At 57.6% G+C, this 9804-nt stretch overlaps 1 protein-coding gene across 1 annotated transcript in view; it reads left to right on the top strand.

Annotated features, from left to right (window-relative positions):
* The first annotated feature begins 1757 nt into the window (after nucleotides 1-1757).
* The window catches only part of AMZ1 (archaelysin family metallopeptidase 1), a 41559-nt gene continuing 33512 nt past the window's right edge, over nucleotides 1758-9804 (top strand). The window contains exon 1 of the mRNA XM_011976920.1: nucleotides 1758-1907. The gene's annotated coding sequence lies outside the window, so the exon portion shown is untranslated. The remainder of the gene's footprint in view (nucleotides 1908-9804) is intronic.

The following is a 9804-nucleotide window of genomic DNA, read 5'->3' as shown; positions in this document are numbered from 1 at the left end:
TGGCCACGCCCGCCTGCTTCTGTGTGTCCTGGGCCTCAGGCAAGCCGACCTCCTCTCCCCACGGTTTCCAGTCTGTGAGATGAGCTTAGTGATGCCACCTTCTCAGTTGTGGGTCCCTAGAAGGCAGCCATGGGCCTCTATCCCTAGGTTGCAGCCCAGCACTGGCACATAGTTGATCCGCCTCCAGCTGCCACACACACTACCTTACCAGGTAGCCCCAGGAGACAAGACAGGGTGATGGGCCCATTTCACAGGGGGAAAAACCAAGGCAAAGAAAGGCAGTGGAGAGTCATGCTTCTGCTTCAGTAGCTCCTGCCATGGACTTGACACGGGAACCCCCTCCCACAAGCTCTGCCCCTGGCACCCTCTGGCACTGTTAGCCAGTGGAATCCAGCCCTCCCCATGGCCTGGTTCTCAGCACCCCCGGGAACTTCTAGAGCCTCTGGCCTGTGCTGAGGTGGGGCAGCTGCTGTTCAGGGCCCTGGAGAGAGGGGTATCAGTTAGCTAGTGCTGAGTAACAAATAGCTCCAAACACATGACTTCACATTTCCTTAGTATTAAAGAAGGACCAGGCGGCACTGCTGCTCATTGCTGGGCCTGGCTAGTCCTGGCTGGGCTCACTCACACATCTGTGGGCAGCTGGGAGCTAGCTAGTCCTGGATGGCCTCAGCTAGGGTGACCCAGGCTCCATCGCCCTCTTGCCTTCCTGCAAAGCAGCCCAGCTTGTTCTTGTGCAATAGCAGGAGTCAGAGAGAGCAGGCAGAGGCACCCATGTCCCTGGAGGTTTAAGCTCAGAACTGGGAATGTCATTGCTGTCACCTTTTATTGGCCACAGCAAGTCATAAGACAGGCTCAGATTGAAGGATGGGGAAGTAGACGCCACCTCTAGATAGGAGTTGGGGCAAAGTCACACGGCAAAGGGCATGGTGATTCAGGAAGGAGTGGGGCATTGGGGTCATGTTTGTAATTGATCTACCACAGAGGGGAGCCCCGCTTTGAGAAGGTGCTTGGTGGGCCTTGGGGCTTAGGGAGCCACGGGCCAACCTGCTAGATGGGGCCTTCAGTGGGGTGGCGGGGACGTCAGTTTAACCTCAGGATTCGACTCTGAGCCTCTTGCGAGCCCATGTCTTGGGCGGCATCGCAGCCCCAGCTGCGAGCACAGAGTGGCTCTTCCAGAAAGTTCGTTGAATGACTGAGTGACCTAAGTCAGTTCCTGTGCCAGGGAGCCCAGAGGGACCATCCCAGAGCCTCCTTCTCGGGGTGCAAGCCTGGCTTGGGGTTGGGGGGGTGTCTGCACTTGTGGAGCCCCCCATGCCTGCCGGGAGCCTGAAGACGTAGAGACCTCCTGCCTCGCCTCGCCCCCTCCGTGGGGACCCTCTTCCCCACACTCCTTGGTTCCTGTCGGAGCCAAGATGTGTTGTCATGGAAACCGCTTGGCAAACGCTGGCAGGGAGAGGCGGCCAACAGCAGCTCTCCTGATCGAGCTCCGGGCGCCGGCTGGAACCACGTCGTGGGACGGTGTGAGCAAGCACGCCCGGCCGTGTGTGACACGCGTGGGGACAGAGGCCGGGGCGGTGGCAGGAGGGCGTGCGGGGAGGTCAGGGCACCCCAGCGTGCGTGCCCCCACGTGTGCGCCTGTGCGTGTGGGTGTGTGCGCCTGTGCGTGTACCAACAGTGCAGCCGCGTCAGAGTGTGTGTGCTCCGAGTGTGACGGCCGCGTGGGCCGGTGCAGGGTGTGTGTGGGGATGGGGGTGTCTGATTGGTGCTGTGACCTGCGGCAGCACAGCCGCCCGGGTTGAGCACCCATGGTGGGCTGGACATCACACTAGGTGCTGACAGGACCGGCAGAGGCGGCCGCTGCCCTCGTCCCCAGCCTGTACTCCTGGGCGAAGGCTGATGCTGAACAGGTACTTGTGAGAGTCGCCGAAGTGCGTGCCGGGAGGGTTCTGGGAAGAGGCAGCCGTGGGGCCTGAAGCCTAAACGTGGGGTGGAAGGCATCCAGGCCGCTGCTGCAGATGGAGGGCACAGCCCGGGCAAAGGCCAGGAGGCCAGTGAAGAAAGGATGGAGTCTGGAGCCCGGGAGAGGTGGTGAGGGGCCATGGCCCTGAAGGAGGCTGGGGCTTCATCCGACTTGAGGAGGCCCAGCTGGGGGTGCAGGGGGCCTCGTAGGCAGAGGAACTCTGGAGGTAGGAACTAGGGATGTGAGGCTGGGGCAGACAGAGCCGAGGGACGCAGCTGACAGCTGGCAGTGGTGAGACATGGTCTTTGAAAGGCTTCCTGTTGGGGGCAAGTGGCTTGGAAGGGGGTGTGTGGAGGCCGGGGAGTCTGTAGCCGGCCTGGGTGGGGCGGGCAGTTGAGAGAGATTTTGGAGGTTTACTAGATGCTCCTTGGTGACAGTGGCACTTGGAGGAGGAGGGCAGGGCCGGGATATAATATGGTTTCCTGGGATGGGAGGCACTGAGAAGGTCTGGGTGCTCGTGGCACCCCCAGAGCTGTCTCACCAGGGGGCTGCTTCCAGAGCTCCCATTAATAGGCACTTGGCTCTCTGGGGACCTGCCTAGGTCTCCGGCCCCACAGGCTCCCTGAGCCCCGCCAGGCTGGGTGGGTGTGCACCGCAGCAGGCACTGGAGACCCCGGCTTCTACAGGGCTTCTTCAGGCACCTCCGAGAGTCCAGACACGCAGCCACCCCAGGCAGCGAAGCCTCAAGAGGGAGCTGGGCGCGTCCTGGGCACGCCGGCTGTTCCTCGATACCCGAGATCCCCTGTGCGGCTGGGGTTGCTGGAGACGCCCAAGGAGCAGGGGCTCCCTCCTCATTTTCACCCCCGACCCCAGCTCTGGGTATGTGGGAGGCAGAGGTGATGGCTCAGGAGGGTCTCGGCTGCTTCAGGCCAGCTCTGGCCACTTGGACGAAGCTGCTGGGCCGTGGGTTCGGCCGTGGGTTCGGCCGTGGGTTCTGGCTGCAGAGCTGGGGCCCCTCATGCGCCTCATGGACTGGCCCAGCGCAGCCCACGCACTCACTGGAGGCTCCTTCCCAGGGCGGGACCCCGAGGGATGCTGGGCCTCCCTGGCGACCTTGCTGGCCAAGCCAGGGGCCAGGCACGTCTGAGGACTCCGAGGGGGTTTCCATGGTCCGTGGTGTGGCCTTGGGTGGGCGCCCGGCCAAATCACCAGACACCAGGCCTTCAGGATCCCTGCATCCGCCAAAGCGGTGTGACCCACAGGTGCCGGGCAGGGCGGCCTCCAGGTCAGAAACCTTCTGGGACCCTGTGTACCAACTGTTTGCATCCCTGCCCATGGATGCCCCCTCATGGCAAATCCCGTCCATCTTAGAACCATGTTTCAGAGTTGAGGACACAGGGCTGGAGCGGGGACACGGTTGAGCTCGGTGCCACTCAGGCCCAGAAACCCCAAGCTGGCCTGACCAGCGTGCGCCTGGCCATGGGCACCATCAACATAGCTTTTGTTATTTATTATTATTATTTTTTGAGATGGGGTCTCACCCTTGCCCAGCCTGGAGTGCAGTGGTGCAATCACAGCTCACAGCAGTCTTGACCTCCCCGGCCTCAGGTGATCCTCCCACCTCAGCCTCCCAAGTGCATGCCACCACGCCCGGCTAATTTTTTAAAATTTTTTGTAGAGATGCAGGTAGGTCTTGCTATGTTGTCCAGGCTGCTCTCAAACTCCTGGGCCCCAGAGATCTGCCCGCCTCGGCCTCAAAGTGCTGGGATTACAGGCGTGAGCCACTGCTCCCAGCCAAGCCTTTGTTATTCTTGTTGTTGGGGTCCAACTGTGGGGGCTGTGGGGAGGTCTGCAGGCAGTTCAGAGTCAAGACAGACCCCGACAGGGACGGGTGGTGCAGGGAGATGTCACGGGAGATTCGCTGCCATGTGCCTGGCCCGTGTGTCTTTTCTTGTTGGAGAAACTACATGTGGAGTTACTCCCGGCCCCTGACTGCAAGCAGCACGAGAGGATAGGAGACGGGGATGGAGGGAGGAGGGAGCTGGTGACAGAGAGAGACCAAGAACCCCAAGAGACAGAGACAGACAGAGACACAAACTCAGAGAGAGAGAGAGAGACAGAGAGATGGACAGACGGGCCTCCCTCCCAGTCCCCCAGCCTTGGCTGAGCCCATGGACAGCCCTAACAGTGGAGGAGGGGTCCTGGGGGAGCAGGCTAAGGGCCCCAGTGTATGGCTGGGGCTGTCACTTTGCACTGAGCATCCCCCCAGCCCCAGCCGCCCTGGCTGCTCTCTGGAGGGAACAAGGGCTTTCAGAGCTGGGGACCCGGCGTGAATACTAATCCAGAAGCTCAAAGGGCGGCCTCACAGGCTGGGCACGGGGAGGCTGGGCCAGGGCCAGGGCCAGGGCCAGCTGAGCCTGTCTGGGAGCTCGCCCTGCTTGGCCCCAACCCTGCAGTGGCGTGCTCCTCATGCTGGGGAGCTCCTGTCCTCCCCTCAGGCCTGAGAGGGTCCCCAGCTACCCCAGGACAGGGTGGGGGGGTGGATACTGCAGTTTCAGGGGTCAGGGTCTTGTGTCCAGCACGAGGTGACACCAGGTGGGCCCCCAGCACACGGTCTCTTGAGAATGGCTGCCCAGGAGGCCTCAGGCTGATAGGAGGGTCCTTAGCTTTGCTTTGCATTCCTACAGTGCTACAGCAACAGCTCCAGGGAGGCCTGGGGAAACTGAGGCATGGGCAGGGAGCCCATGGCAGGGAGGAGGGCTTGACTATACTCTGTGCTGGGGCACCCCAAGTGCCACAGGCAGTGCTGGGGTCTGGCCCCGTGCATCCTGCCTGGGCCGGGATTCAGACCCCTTTGCCTCCTACCTGGACGTCACCTGCTGCACCCAGGAGACCTCAGTGTCAGGCCATGGAAACCCCTGCTTGAGCCATGCACGGCTCCCCTGCTTGTGTTCCGAGCCCCTTCACCCCCCAGCCCCTGGCCCTCAGCAACCCCCCTTCCCGGATGCAGCCTCATCTCTTCTCCTGCTCCCCTGGCTCTGCCCCACTTCCTGCACCTGTCTTTGCCCAGAGCTCTGCACATATTCTGACAGGCAGGCCTCTGCTCGCACGGTTCCTTCCACCTGGCACGCCCCCATCTCTGCCCTCGCCCCGGCTCATCTTGCTGTGTGGTGAAGTCAGCCTCAGCGCCGTCCTCCTCTGTCCCCACAGCACTGTCTGCCTGCACCCTTGCCTGCTGGCCTTGGAGCAGGGCTGAGCTGCAGAGAGGCCAAGCCCCTGTCCCGGGGCCCCGCACCCAGCACATGCAGGGGCTGGAGTTTGCTGAGTGAGCAGCTGCTGCTTCCTAGGACTTCGTGTGCCAAGGCCCCTGGGAGAGTTTTCCTCATCCTTATAAAACCTGTGCGAAGCATTTTCCTGTTTTCCAATGTGGATGAGTTTCCTGTGGCTGCTGTGACAAATGACCACAGCTGTGTGGCTTCAAACAGCCCACATTGACTGTCAATTCTGGAGGGCAGAGATCTGAAGTCAAGGCTGGGGCAGGGCCGAACTTCTGCACAGGGCTCCAGGGGAAGGTCCTTCTTGCCTATTCCCGCTTCTGGGGGCTCCAGGTGTCCTTGGCTTGTGGCTGCACCACTCCCATCTCCGCCTTCTCCTCTGTGTCTCTGTGTCTTCTACTTTCTGTCTGTTTTTTACAATTTTTTATAGAGATGCTGCCCAGGCTGGTCTCTAATTCCTGGGCCCAAGTGATCCTCCTGCCTCGGCCTTCCAAAGTGTTGGAGATTACAGGCGTGAGCCACCTCGCCCAGCCTCTTTCTCTCTCTCTTAAAAACATTGTTGGCTGGGTGTGGTGGCTCATGCTTGTAATCCCAGCACTTTGGGAGGCCGAGGCAGGTGGATCACTTGAGGTCAGGAGTTTAAGACCAGCCTGACCAACACAGTGAAACCCCATCTCTACTGAAAATACAAAAGTTAGCTGGGCTTGGTGGCGTGCTCCTGTAATCCCAGCTACTCAGGAGGCTGAGGCAGGAGAAGCACTGAGGCAGGCAGAGGTTGCAGTGAGCCAAGATCATGCCATTGCACTCCAGCCTGGGTGACAGAGTGAGACTCCATCTCAAAAAAAAAAAAAAAATTGTCATTATTTTTCACATTGTCTTCTTCCTCCAGTGAGGAACCTCTTTCTGTCTCTTATAAGGTCACTTGCGTTGGATTTAGGGCCCACCCTGACTCTGACCCAGGATGACCTCATCGTGAGATCCTTACTTTAACCGTATCTGCAAAGGCTCAGTTTCCAAATGAGGTCCCATTCTGAGGGTGCAAGCAGGCACATCTTTTGGGGGCCACTATTTAACCCACCCTGGGGAAACTGAGGCAGGGCAAGACGAAGCAGCTTCCCCAGGCCACACGGCTCTCTCTCTCTCTTTTTTTTTTTTTTTATTATACTCTAAGTTCTAGGGTACATGTGCACAACGTGCAGGTTTGTTACATATGTATACATGTGCCATGTTGGTGTGCTGCACCCATTAACTCGTCATTTACATTAGGTATATCTCCTAATGCTATCCCTGCCCCCTACCACGGCTCTCTTTTAACCCCAGGTCTGCCCGGGTCAGAGGATGGTGATGGGGACGAAGGTGGGGGCAGCCCTCTTTGTTCATCGCTGAAAGGACAGGGGTCCCCATATCACTGCCTCTTTCTAGAATAGACTCTGACCAGGTAGCTTCAACCAGAAAGGGGTGTGCAGTCTGCTGGTGTGGAGACCAGTGTGTCACCGGTGCAGTGTGGACAGTGCGTTGGCTGCCTGAAGCCTTGGCTGGCAGAGGCCAGGTCATCAGCAGGCTGCCTCTGTGTTCCAGGGGACCTGGCACTGGGCACGGCGCCACCCACCATGTCCCACCTTGGGGCACCCAGGAGGGACCCTACTCATCTGGGCTTCCAGTCTCCTGGGCTGACCCAACAGACAGAGGAGGAACTGCCACTCCGGGCTCAACACATGCTTCCTTTTCCTGTGGCTCCCATCCCTGTAGCTATTCAGGGAGGGGCGTGGGGGGCCGGAGAAGGGTATTCCACAATTTCTTTGTAATAAGCAGTTTTAGGACAGAACATTCAGGTCAGGCTCGGTGGCTCACGCCTGTAATCCCAGCACTTTGGGAGGCTGAGGTGGGTGGATCATTTGAGGTCAGGGGTTCGAGACCAGCCTGGCCAATATGATGAAACCCTGTCCTTCTTAAAAATACAAAAATTAGTTGGACGTGGTAGCTGGCACCTGTAATCGCAGCTACTCGGGAGGCTGAGGCAGGAGAATCACTTGAACCCGGGAAGTGGAGGTTGTAGTGAGCACAGATTATGCCATTGCACTCCAGTCCGGGTGACAGAGTGAGACTCCATCTCAAAAACAAACAAACAAACAAAATTCATGTTTTCTCAGGTTCTGAGTTCTCCATCCCCAACAGAAATAACCTGGAAAATCCCCCACGGCAACACGTGTCAAAAAGTGCAGCTTTGTGAACCAGAATCTATTTGTAGGAATTTATCCCGAGGTAGGGGGAACCGGACACCTGTGCAAACATCCGTGGAAACAAGATCATTTATCACTGTGATATATGCTAGTGAGACACCAGGAGAAACCAGAATGTCCCAAACAAGGTGACAGATTCATGACACGGAGTCCAGCGCAGACCATCAGGGTGTGGAGACGGACTTCTGGCTATTGGTGGGTGTGAAGTCACGGACTGCCTGTAGAACGCAGTATGTGGTGTGAATCCCTTAAAATACGTATTTAGGCTGGGCATGGTGGCTCATACCTGTGATCTCAACATTTTGGGAGACCGAGCTGGGAGGGTCGCTTGAGCCCAGGAGTTTGAGACCAGCCTGAGCGACATAGCAAGATCCTATCTCTACATAAAAGTTTCAAAATTAGCCAGGTGTGATGGCATGTACCTGTAGTCTCAGCTACTCAGGAGGCTGAGGGAAGAGGATTGCTGGAGTCTAGGAGGTCGAGGCTGCAGTGACTCACGTTTATAGCACTGCATTCCAGCTTGGGCAACAGAGCAAGATCCTGTCTCAAAAAATATTTATTTATTTATTTATTTATTTATGAGACAGAGTCTCCCTGTGTCGCCCGGGCTGGAGGGCAGTGGTGTGATCTCGCTTCACTGCAAGCTCCGCCTCCTAGGTTCACGCCATTTTCCTGCCTCAGCCTCCCAAGTAGCTGGGACTACAGGCTCCCGCCACCACGTCTGGCTAATTTTTTGTGTTTTTTAGTAGAGACAGGGTTTCACCGTGTTAGCCAGGATGGTCTCAATCTCCTGACCTTGTGATTCGCCCGCCTCAGGCTCCCAAAGTGCTGGGATTACAGGTGTGAGTCACTGCGCCCAGCCAAAAAAATTAAAAATATATATATATTTCAATGAGGTGGAAAAGGGGATCATAAGGATGTCTGACAAGAAGGTAAGAGAGGTTACCTCTATGCAGTTGGCTTATGGGGTCTTCTTTTTGTTTTGATTTTTCATAATTTTCCAAATTTTGCACACTGGACACCTAGTGTTGTTATTTCTTTTTCTCTCTCTCTCTCTCTTTTTTTTTTTTTTTTGAAACAGAATCTTGCTTTGTCGCCGAGGTTGGAGTGCAGTGGCACAATCTCGGCTCACTGCAACCTCTGCCTCCCAGGTTCAAGTGATTCTCCTGCCTCAGCCTCCTGAGTAGTAGCTGGGACTACAAGCACCCACCACTGCGCCCGGCTAATTTTTGTATTTTTAGTACAGACGTGGTTTGACCATATTGGCCAGGCTGGTCTCGAACTCCTGACCTTGTGATCTGTCTGCCTTAGCCTCCCAAAGTGCTGGGATTACAAGCATGAGCCACAAAGCCCAGCTGTGTTGTTATTTCTTAAGGCTTAAAATAATTCCTCGTGGCTGGGCGTGGTGGCTCACACCTGTACTCCCAGCACTTTGAGAGGCCTAGGCAGGTGGATCATGAGGTCAGAAGTTCAAGACCAGCCTGGTCAAGAAGGTAAAACCCTGTCTCTACTAAAAATATAAAAATTAACTGGACATGGTGGTGGGCACCTATAATCTCTGCTACTTGGGAGGCTGAGGCAGAAGAATCACTTGAACCTGGGAGGCAGAGGTTGCAGTGAGCCGAGACTGCACCATTGCACTCCAGCCTGGGCAACAGAGTGAGACTCCAACTGAAAAAAAAAAAAAATTCTTTGCACTGGTGTGGGACGATGGTGACGAATCCCTCAGCCATCTGTGGGGTGCTGCTGAGGGCGTGGGGGGCATTTCTGCACGGTGAAGCAGAGCTGGTGGGAGGCTGCCCGAGGGAAGTTGGCACTGGGAGGGTTTGGAGAGAGGAAAAGGGCAGTCTGAGGGAAAAGCCTCTGGGCTCTGTCTGGAGCCGTCGTGCCGGCCTTCACGGCCAGGGCTGGGCTCGGTCATCCTCCCACACTTAGAGTCCTTTCCATCCCGTGGTGACTGGCACAGGGCCAGGGCTGCGCTCACAGCTGGTCAGGGCAGAGCAGGGCGCCCATCCTCAGGGCCACACTGACCATGGGACTAACCTGGCGGCCTGGTTCACCCCTCTCACCAGGGGCCTCTCCTGGCGACCTGGTTCACCTCTTCACCTGGCACCTTGCCGGGTAGTCTAGTTTACTCCTCTCACCTGGGGAGGCATGAACTGGCCCCAGCTGACGGACCTCCCTCACCTGCTTCGCTTTAGGCTCTGGGGCCCCCTGCCCAGGTGTTTCTGGGAGGCTGGAGGGGCCCAAATGCGCTGCACCGCGGGCAGCTGGAGGGAGTGGGGCAGGACACCGAGCGCCGGGAGGGGTGTGGCCCTCCTGTCCCGCT

The sequence above is a fragment of the Mandrillus leucophaeus genome, unplaced genomic scaffold, assembly GCF_000951045.1.
Source record: "Mandrillus leucophaeus isolate KB7577 unplaced genomic scaffold, Mleu.le_1.0 Scaffold171, whole genome shotgun sequence".
Lineage (NCBI taxonomy): Eukaryota > Metazoa > Chordata > Mammalia > Primates > Cercopithecidae > Mandrillus > Mandrillus leucophaeus.
This window is presented reverse-complemented; position numbering and strand designations above follow the sequence as displayed.